The sequence below is a fragment of the Mauremys mutica genome, unplaced genomic scaffold (genome assembly GCF_020497125.1).
Source record: "Mauremys mutica isolate MM-2020 ecotype Southern unplaced genomic scaffold, ASM2049712v1 Super-Scaffold_100095, whole genome shotgun sequence".
Classification (NCBI taxonomy): Eukaryota; Metazoa; Chordata; order Testudines; family Geoemydidae; genus Mauremys; species Mauremys mutica.
The window spans coordinates 1,457,740-1,465,659 of record NW_025423264.1 but is presented as its reverse complement, the minus strand read 5'-3'; the positions used below and the strand labels follow the sequence as shown (position 1 = coordinate 1,465,659).

The window sequence follows — 7,920 nt, the reverse complement described above, 5'->3', positions numbered from 1 at the left end:
ACACTGTACCTACACTAAACATTAATTAACTCTAAGTAAGCCAAAACAGTAGCTGTTATAGTGTATAGATAGAGACCCCCACCCTCTGTAAATTTTCATCTCACTTTATCTTTGCTTGTTAAAAGACAGGGAGTCTCACATAAATGGGTAACACCCCAAAAAGTAAAGAGACAGTGAAATAGATGTGATTAAGATAGAGAATGTATGTGAATAAATGGTTAGGTAGTTACCAGCTTGAAGTATTCAGTGTGGGCTGAAGAAGGTGTCAAGTGGGATCAACCAGATAACCCCTGGAGGGCAAATTGGAATCCACCCACCACACCTCAAAGGAAGGAAAAACAAAACATCTAATAACATGGAGCCAGCCACCTGCTGATTGATTTAGCAACAGCAAAATGAAGCAACTCTCATGGACTGACATAGGAATAAATTCCTATAAAACTGGACTCTGAAGACTGAGGACTTTGAGTCTATGGTTCTGCTGCCAGCCTCCAGGAGCATCAGATGCATCTGACACAGACTCAGCTCCATCCTCATGACCAAGATACCTGCCCAGTTACTTGGCATGAGCAACATCTAGGCTGGTAACTATAACATCTATACAGAACCTGAATGAATGATTGTGTGAATGAATGTGTGTGTGTGTATAAGGAATAAGTAGTGATAGAAATAAGTAGTAAAACAACGTTGTTTGCTTTTGTCTTTTGATGTCTTTTGTTTTGTTATGGTATTTACAATAAATGTGGCATCTTTGCCTTATCCCTCTTAAATAAGATCCTGCTGGTTTTTATTATATTGGTATAGCACCCTCCCCAAATTCCCACCCTGGCCCTGCCTCTTCCCCAAGCACGTGGCATCCTCCTCCCTCCCAGGTCTGCACACGGGCCATGGCCATGGCTGGGAGTGCAGCAAGGAGGCTGCTCCAGCCCTGGAGCCTGTGGGGCAGAGCAGTGGGGCTGGGGGCAGTGCGGAGCAGGCAGGGCCCAGGTGGGCGGGGGATGGAGACACACGTGGGGCAGACACGCTCCTGCCGGGAGGGCCCGGGCCCAGCTGCCTGGTTCGCCCCTTGCCCGGGAGCTGCAGGAGGGACCTGGGGCGCGGCTCCGCTGCAGAGCTCGGAGCCAAGGCTAGGCCCGGGAGCGAGGGGATGGGGGAGCTGGGGGTGTATCGGGGGTCGGAGCCGAGAATTGGGTGGAGACGGGGCTGTGCCACTGCCGCCTGGTGGTGGTGGGGAGCCTCTGGCTTTTTTTTTTTGGCTCCACCCCCCGCGTCCCAATATTTCATCTTTGACATCTGGTCACCCCAGCCTGATGTGAATGAGGATGTCTGGACCAAGGGGCCAGGGACTGGCCTTTGCTAGAGAAACCACTGTCAAGTTTTAGCCAATTAGTACAAGTCAGCAAATAAAAACAACCTCAGGTCTCAGTAACTGCTGCAGCAAAGGTAGCAAAGTCCTACAGGGAGCAGTTTCTGGCACTACACCTGCGCAGCTCTGCTCCCCGGCTCTTCTCGGGCTCCTGCTCTCTCCTTAGCTCTGCCCCACTCTGGCCCAGGCAGCTCCAGCTCCCACAGAGGATGGGACCCCCTGGCCTGGTGACTCCCTCATTACACTGCCTGGCCTGTCAGTGCAGCTAACTTGGAGCTTTGGCCTCTCCCCATTGCCCCTGGGGACTGTGAGTCTCAGGGTCCTGATTTCCCATTGGCCCTTCCCCCTTCTATTGGTGCTGGGAACTAGCCAACCAAACCCCCCCCGCCCCACACACACACACACTAAGTTTTAGTAAAGGGCCAAGAGCCCCCTTACACAAGCCAGCGCCATGAGGGTCACCGATGTGCAGAGAAGGCTGCATGAGCTGGTCCCATGGTGTAATGGGCAGCACTCAGGACTCTGAATCCTGCAATCTGAGTTCAAATCTCAGTGGGACCTTGTATTGGCTTGTGGTAAAGCCCTGGAGCTCCCAGTGTTCAACTTCCCTGTGTCCAGCTGTGCAAGAGCAAATCTTTCCCCTCCTGCTGGGTGACTTACACCTTGTAAAGCCAGGTCTTTGGCTGGGAAGGCCACAAAGGGTTGGGGCTGTGGAACTTGCTACCTTGATGGTTGGGCTTCACCTGCTGCCCACAAGTTTGGCCCTTGTGCTTCCTGCCACACTTTTCCTCTGGCCCATATTGTGCTTGAAGAAAGGAGGGCCAGGGCTGGGATTGATAGTCAGGGCTTGGCAGGAGGGAGGAAGAGCTCCAGACTGGAGCCTGTCACATGGTCCCTCCTTTGGGCACTGTTCTGTATTTGGTTGTCATGGTTTTTGTTGCTATGGCAACTGAGTTAGATTATTAGGGGATCGCCCAGCCTGTTTCAGCCAGTTGGGTGAGCTGTGTGTCTGTAAATAAAATGGTAGTTTTGTTAGCTGTCTGCTGTCTGGCCTCAAGTGATTTCTTCCTAAACCGGCTGCCCCCAAGGATATAACAGTAGACATCTTGGCTCAGGCTCAATACTGGGCTCTGGGAGCCCTCAAGGTAGGGAGGGAGTTTAGCAAGCGAAAAAGGTAGAACGGCAGTGGAGTATTACCCTGGACTCAACGGCATTTCTCCATTGGTCTGTCTGCTTTGGGGCAGGGACAATAACACGTCCTGCTGCATTCGTTATTTCAAAGGGCGGTTTAGGATTTTCATTCTCAGACACGGTGCACAAAGCAGGACTCAACCCTCAGTGCAAACTAAATGAGCTGCTCACAGATTCTGCCAGCCACAAGGAGCATTTGGTGTGAGAGCCCAGACCTGCCCCTGTCCCAGAGAGAGGGGGGTCATCTGTGACAGGCTGGACCACTGACCTATCAGCTCTTAACTCCCAAACTTTCAGTAACTCTATCATCAGTGCCTGTGAGTGTAATTTAAACCATAAAAACAGCTATACTGGGCTGGACCAAAGGCCCACCCAATGCTGTGTTTCATTCTCTGACAGTAGCTAATACCAGGTACCCCAAGAGTTACTCAACAAGGCACCACTGGTAGTTGAACCCAGGATCTCCTGTTTATAAGGCAGGTGCTTTAAGCCAGCTAAGCCATGGTGCCTGCTTATAACTAAGACACAGTATCTGCCCACAGCTGACTCCCTGCCAGCCCCACTGGGGCCTGACACGCTTTGCATGTGTTTGGATACTGCAAAGCAGAGGAGCAGGTGACGTTTTCCTTGCAAGCTGTGTGTGTGTGTGAATCTTTGGCCAGGTCTGCACTAATTCTTTCAGCAGAATTATATTGCTCAGGTGTGTGAAAAACAGACAACGCACCCTCGTTCGGCAGCTTGTGGCTGGTGCACACACTGCAATGCCACGTCTGGCGACAAAACTGCCCTGTTTTGGTGACAAAATAAAAACACCTCGACGAGAGGCCTAGAGCTTTTTGCAGCAAACTTCAAGCGATAAATTGTCAGTGTAAATGCTGCTGGTCATTATATCACCAAGCCTGCTGTGAACTCGCCTGCCCTGTATTTCTACTACAGAGGCTGGGCCCCTCCCCTTTCAGTGTCCCCCTGCTCCAAGGGAAAGTTCTGACAGCTGAGCCGCTATCTGCACTGGGATTAGGTTGATAGAACTGCATTGCCAGCCTAAGTAATGTAATTACACCAACCTAATTTTGTAGTGTAGACCTGTCCAAAGAATCACACACCCACCTTGGGAGCAAAACTTCACCTGCTCCTCTGCTTTACAGAATCCAATCACGAGCAACACTTGTCAGGGCCCAGTGGGGACTGGCACAGAGTCAGGTGTGTGCAGACACGATACTGTAAGTAACAGCAGGCACCATGGCTTAGCTGGTTAAAACATCTGTTTTGTAAACAGGAGATCCTGGGTTCAACTCCCAGTGGTGTGTTGGGGAGTGGCTTTTAGGGCACCTGGTATTGGCTACTGTCAGAAGACAAAAATCAGAGCTACATAGACTCCTATGCTGCACCTTCCTCCTGCCCTTACGGTCATTACAAAGTGGCAAGGCAGAGCCCTCCCATGTTTAAAAGTCCTGGGGTGTTGTTCCCCCCTGTTCAGGCACCCCTGGGGCCCTGCACTTCACACAGCTCTCCCTGATTTCAGCTGTTAGTGAGGGAGCCTCACTGCTAGCGCAGACTGGGCAGTTTGTTGCATGAGAGACACTGTCCCAAAGCAGGACTAACGCTTAGAGCTGGTTATCAGTGATTTCAGATCTGTTGGTCTGCAGCAAGACTCTCCATTGAGCCTTAACCAGCTCTGTTATTACACAGGGAAGAACAAAAGGGTCAAATGGTGCCTGGAAGCCTTAAGAAGGATCCACCCCACCGAGTACAACACTTGTCGCTACCTGCTCTCAAGCTCCACAGAGACTGTTTTGAGGTCACGCCTCGCCTTTATCAGCCTAGGGAACTGGGAGAACAGCAATTAACAGGTGCTCCAGTGGCGCAATGGGTTAGCGCACAGTACTTATAGGGCAGTGCTGAGAGGAGCTATGCTGAGGTTGTGAGTTCAAGCCTCACCTGGAGCACTGGTTTTCATTAGCCAAGTGGTGTCACCCCCTCGTTTGGCCCTGTGGAACGTAGAATTCCAGCCCAGGGATGCTGAGGAGGGGCAGAGTCAGAAATGCCCCCTTCACTTATTACCTCCTCTCCAGAGCTCAGGTCAGAAGCTACAATCCTTTCTCCCCCCCAACCCCTCTGCCAGGATCCCTCAAGCAGAGCCTGGAGTCCTGCCCCTGGCGTCTGTACTATTGACAAAGACTAAATGACAGGGACAAAACACTCAAATCCCGCCTGGTGCGGGGAGCCAGGTTTGCTCTTCAAATTCTGTCGTTGGTACATTTCCAGGCCTGGGAATGTCCCACAACAGCATTGAATGGGAAGCTGCCTGCGGAACAGTTACACTGCACAGAGCTCCTGTGGAGGAGGGGTGGGAATTAGTAACATTTTGAGGATCGTTTGGGAAATGAGCCTTTGCTGACAAGGTTTGTCTCTGTTCATATTTCACCTTCAGGTGTTATGTTGAGGGATCTTTAGTGTATTTTTGGGAGGTTAATAACTATCTCCTCAACTTTATTTACTCAACTTAAAAATTGGTGTCACTTGATTTTTGCATCTCCCTGTGAAAATACAACTGACACGTGTGGCTTTCTACAGGGGGTCATGATGTTATAGTTGGGGAATTCAGTCTCTGTACTTGTGGGGGGGGCTGCCTTTTTACAGCTGCCTCAGGGCCAGGCACACTGGGCTGTTAGCTGCACCCACTGTCCTTGCCAGGGGCCCCTGCTGAACCCTGGGCGGCTGCACTGCCGTGCTGGGGTGACTCTGCAGGTGGAGAAGCTGCTGTGGAGCAATGTAGAGCAGGTGCAGGAAGGAGACAGGGTCACTATTCACATTCTGACCTGCACAATTTTCCAAATTTGGGAATGTCCGAGAACAATTCTAAGGGGAAGGTGAATGCAGAGCAGTGACACTGGAGATGCCCAGACCTCCAATGGGGGCGGCGTGGAAATTAATAATGGGAAGATCATTTGTGAAATTAGTCGTCACTGACAAGCTTTGTCTCTGTTCCTATTTCACGCTGTGGTGTTAGTTAGAGGAATCAGTGCAGATTTTTACCATATTAATTAAACACTTAATTTTATTTAACCAAGACAAAAACTTGGTGTCACTTATTTTTTCTCTGGCCTAGCAAGAATGAATTGAATTTCGTGATTTTCTGGAAAGTGCAGAGAGATTGAATGTGGGGAATTCAGTCTCTGTGTTTGTGAGCTGATGTTTTCCTCTCACAGGTCAGTACCTGCATTGAAATACCAAGAGGGATCTAAGGGTTGGTGTACGCTGGGCACTGAACTGGCAGAGTGACATCTCTCAGGGTGTGAACCCCCCCCCCCCAAACCCATATAGTTAAGGTGACCTAAGCCCGGGTTAGTTAGTGCTAAAGAAAAGGAAGAATTGTTCTGTCCATGTAGCTATTACAGAGATGGGAAAACCCCTCCAGTCACTGTCTACTCCAAAGTGCTATAGCAGTGCCACAGCAGCGTTTTAAGTGTAGACAGAGTGAAAGTAGATCTGGCTCCAGTTTGCACTGTGGATGCTCAGGCACTAAGACTACAGTAATAATAACAACAGCACAGTGCTTGCGTAGCTAGCAGGATTTGAACCTGCGCAGACAGACCCCAATGGATTTCTAGTCCGTTGCCTTAACCACTTGGCCACAACTACTCAATACACAGTTGTTTCCCTACATGATGATTCTGTTCTCACTGAATTGTCACTTCAAATTGCTCAGACCAGCTTCCCCAGCACACTCATGACTGCGCATCAGTGTAAGTGTGTCCTGGGCTGAACAGCGAGAATTCCTGCCCATTTCCCTTCCAGCTGGAGCAGGATCAGAGTGTGTCTGTGTGAATGACATTGCTGTAGATTGTTGTTCATTCCCCACTCTGACAATTCAGACAGTCCCTTTCCTAGTCAAATCTCCAGCACATCATTCCAATAGCAGGCGGCAGGATTTCTCTGGGGCACTGAAATTTTTTCAGGGGGCTGGTGCATGAACTCAGCCTTGCATTACACCCTTGATGTTTCATGGACTAACAACAGCAGCAGAAAGAAAGAGCCGAGCCAATACCTCCCTGGCAGGGATGGAGGTGCCACGTCCCCTCTGTCTGACCGTCGCCATTGCAGGAGAGAAGGGTTCACTGGAATCGAATGCCCTGGCTCAGACCAGAGACACAGGAAGATATTGCCTTTCATGGATCTGTGCAAAGCAAATTTTGTCTTTGTGTGAAACTGAGGTCGGAAATTAAACGTCCACATGGTGGCCCAATGCTCTAGGGAATGTGGGTGAAGGACTCGGGCTGAGAAATGATTTAACAGGGGGTTGTTTCAATTTATTGCCCTGATTAAAATCTAAGGCTAAAAGGCAGCCACTGTTGTTAGTACTTGTACCTGTGTAGGGACACCCCAGTGGGTGTCAAGTCCATTGTCTTCACCAGGGGCAGTCGATTATTTTAGCACAGTACAAATTTCTTGGTCAAGGTCTAGACTCCAGAGAAAACAATACACTGCTGATAGGAAGAAGTACAAAAAAAGATTTTGCAGCCACCGTGGGCATAACTATGATGTGTCGTGTTTCACTCTTTATATCTGGCGCCACCTCCTTTCCCTTTAGCCTTGTAGTTGACCAAGGGCAAAGCTGAACATCTCCTCAGATACCAGGGAGTGTTTATGTCCATTCCTGCGAGCTACACAGGGGTTTGATGTTGCTGTTTCAGTCCTCTGGCTCTGCCGGGATAAGGAACAATTCAGGCTGTCACTGAACTGAAGGAGGAAGATCAGTTTTTGACAGGGAGAGGGACGCCTCCTCTTAAAGGTGTTTGTCTGGCTGGCAGTCCTGGTTCCCAGGTCTCACCCGTGGGGCTCCAGCAGTTTTGGGACCAGGTCACTCCCTTGGCCCCACCGGCCGCCCCCAGGCGCTCCCCCCCAGGGACCCCAGCAGTGCAGTGGAGCTGAGCAGCATCTGCCTGCTTGCTCCAGTGGCTGCCGGCCCCTCCCCATGGCAGGGCAGGGTGGGTCTGTGCCTCCGCACGCTGCCTCTGCCTGATCACCCCTGTGGCCAATGGGACGCTGTGGGGGTGATGCCTGGGGGCAGCAGCACACGGAGGCCCCCCAGCCCGCCCCGCCTTGGAGCCCCAGGTAAGCGCCACACTCCTGACTCCCTCCCAGAGCCTGCACCCCCCTCCACACACGCCTGCCCCCAACTCCCTCCCACAGCCTGTGCCCTCTCCCTCCACACACCCCCTCCCACCTGCCCCAATCTCCCGCCCAGAGCCTGCACCCCCACCCATCCTCCTGTTCCCCCACCCCCTGCCCCAGCCCAGAGCCTGCACCCAGCACCCAAACTCCCAGAGCCATAACAAGGAATTTTTGTGCCCGAGGCAAGG

General features: G+C 51.2%; 2 non-coding genes across 2 annotated transcripts; both read left to right on the top strand.

Moving 5' to 3' along the window:
* Positions 1-1,855: 1,855 nt before the first annotated feature.
* Positions 1,856-1,927, top strand: TRNAQ-CUG. The gene has a single exon. It is a non-coding gene; the product is annotated as a tRNA-Gln (tRNA).
* A 2,482-nt stretch (positions 1,928-4,409) lies between these two features.
* Positions 4,410-4,503, top strand: TRNAI-UAU. Its single transcript has 2 exons — positions 4,410-4,447; positions 4,468-4,503. It is a non-coding gene; the product is annotated as a tRNA-Ile (tRNA).
* Positions 4,504-7,920: the final 3,417 nt, after the last annotated feature.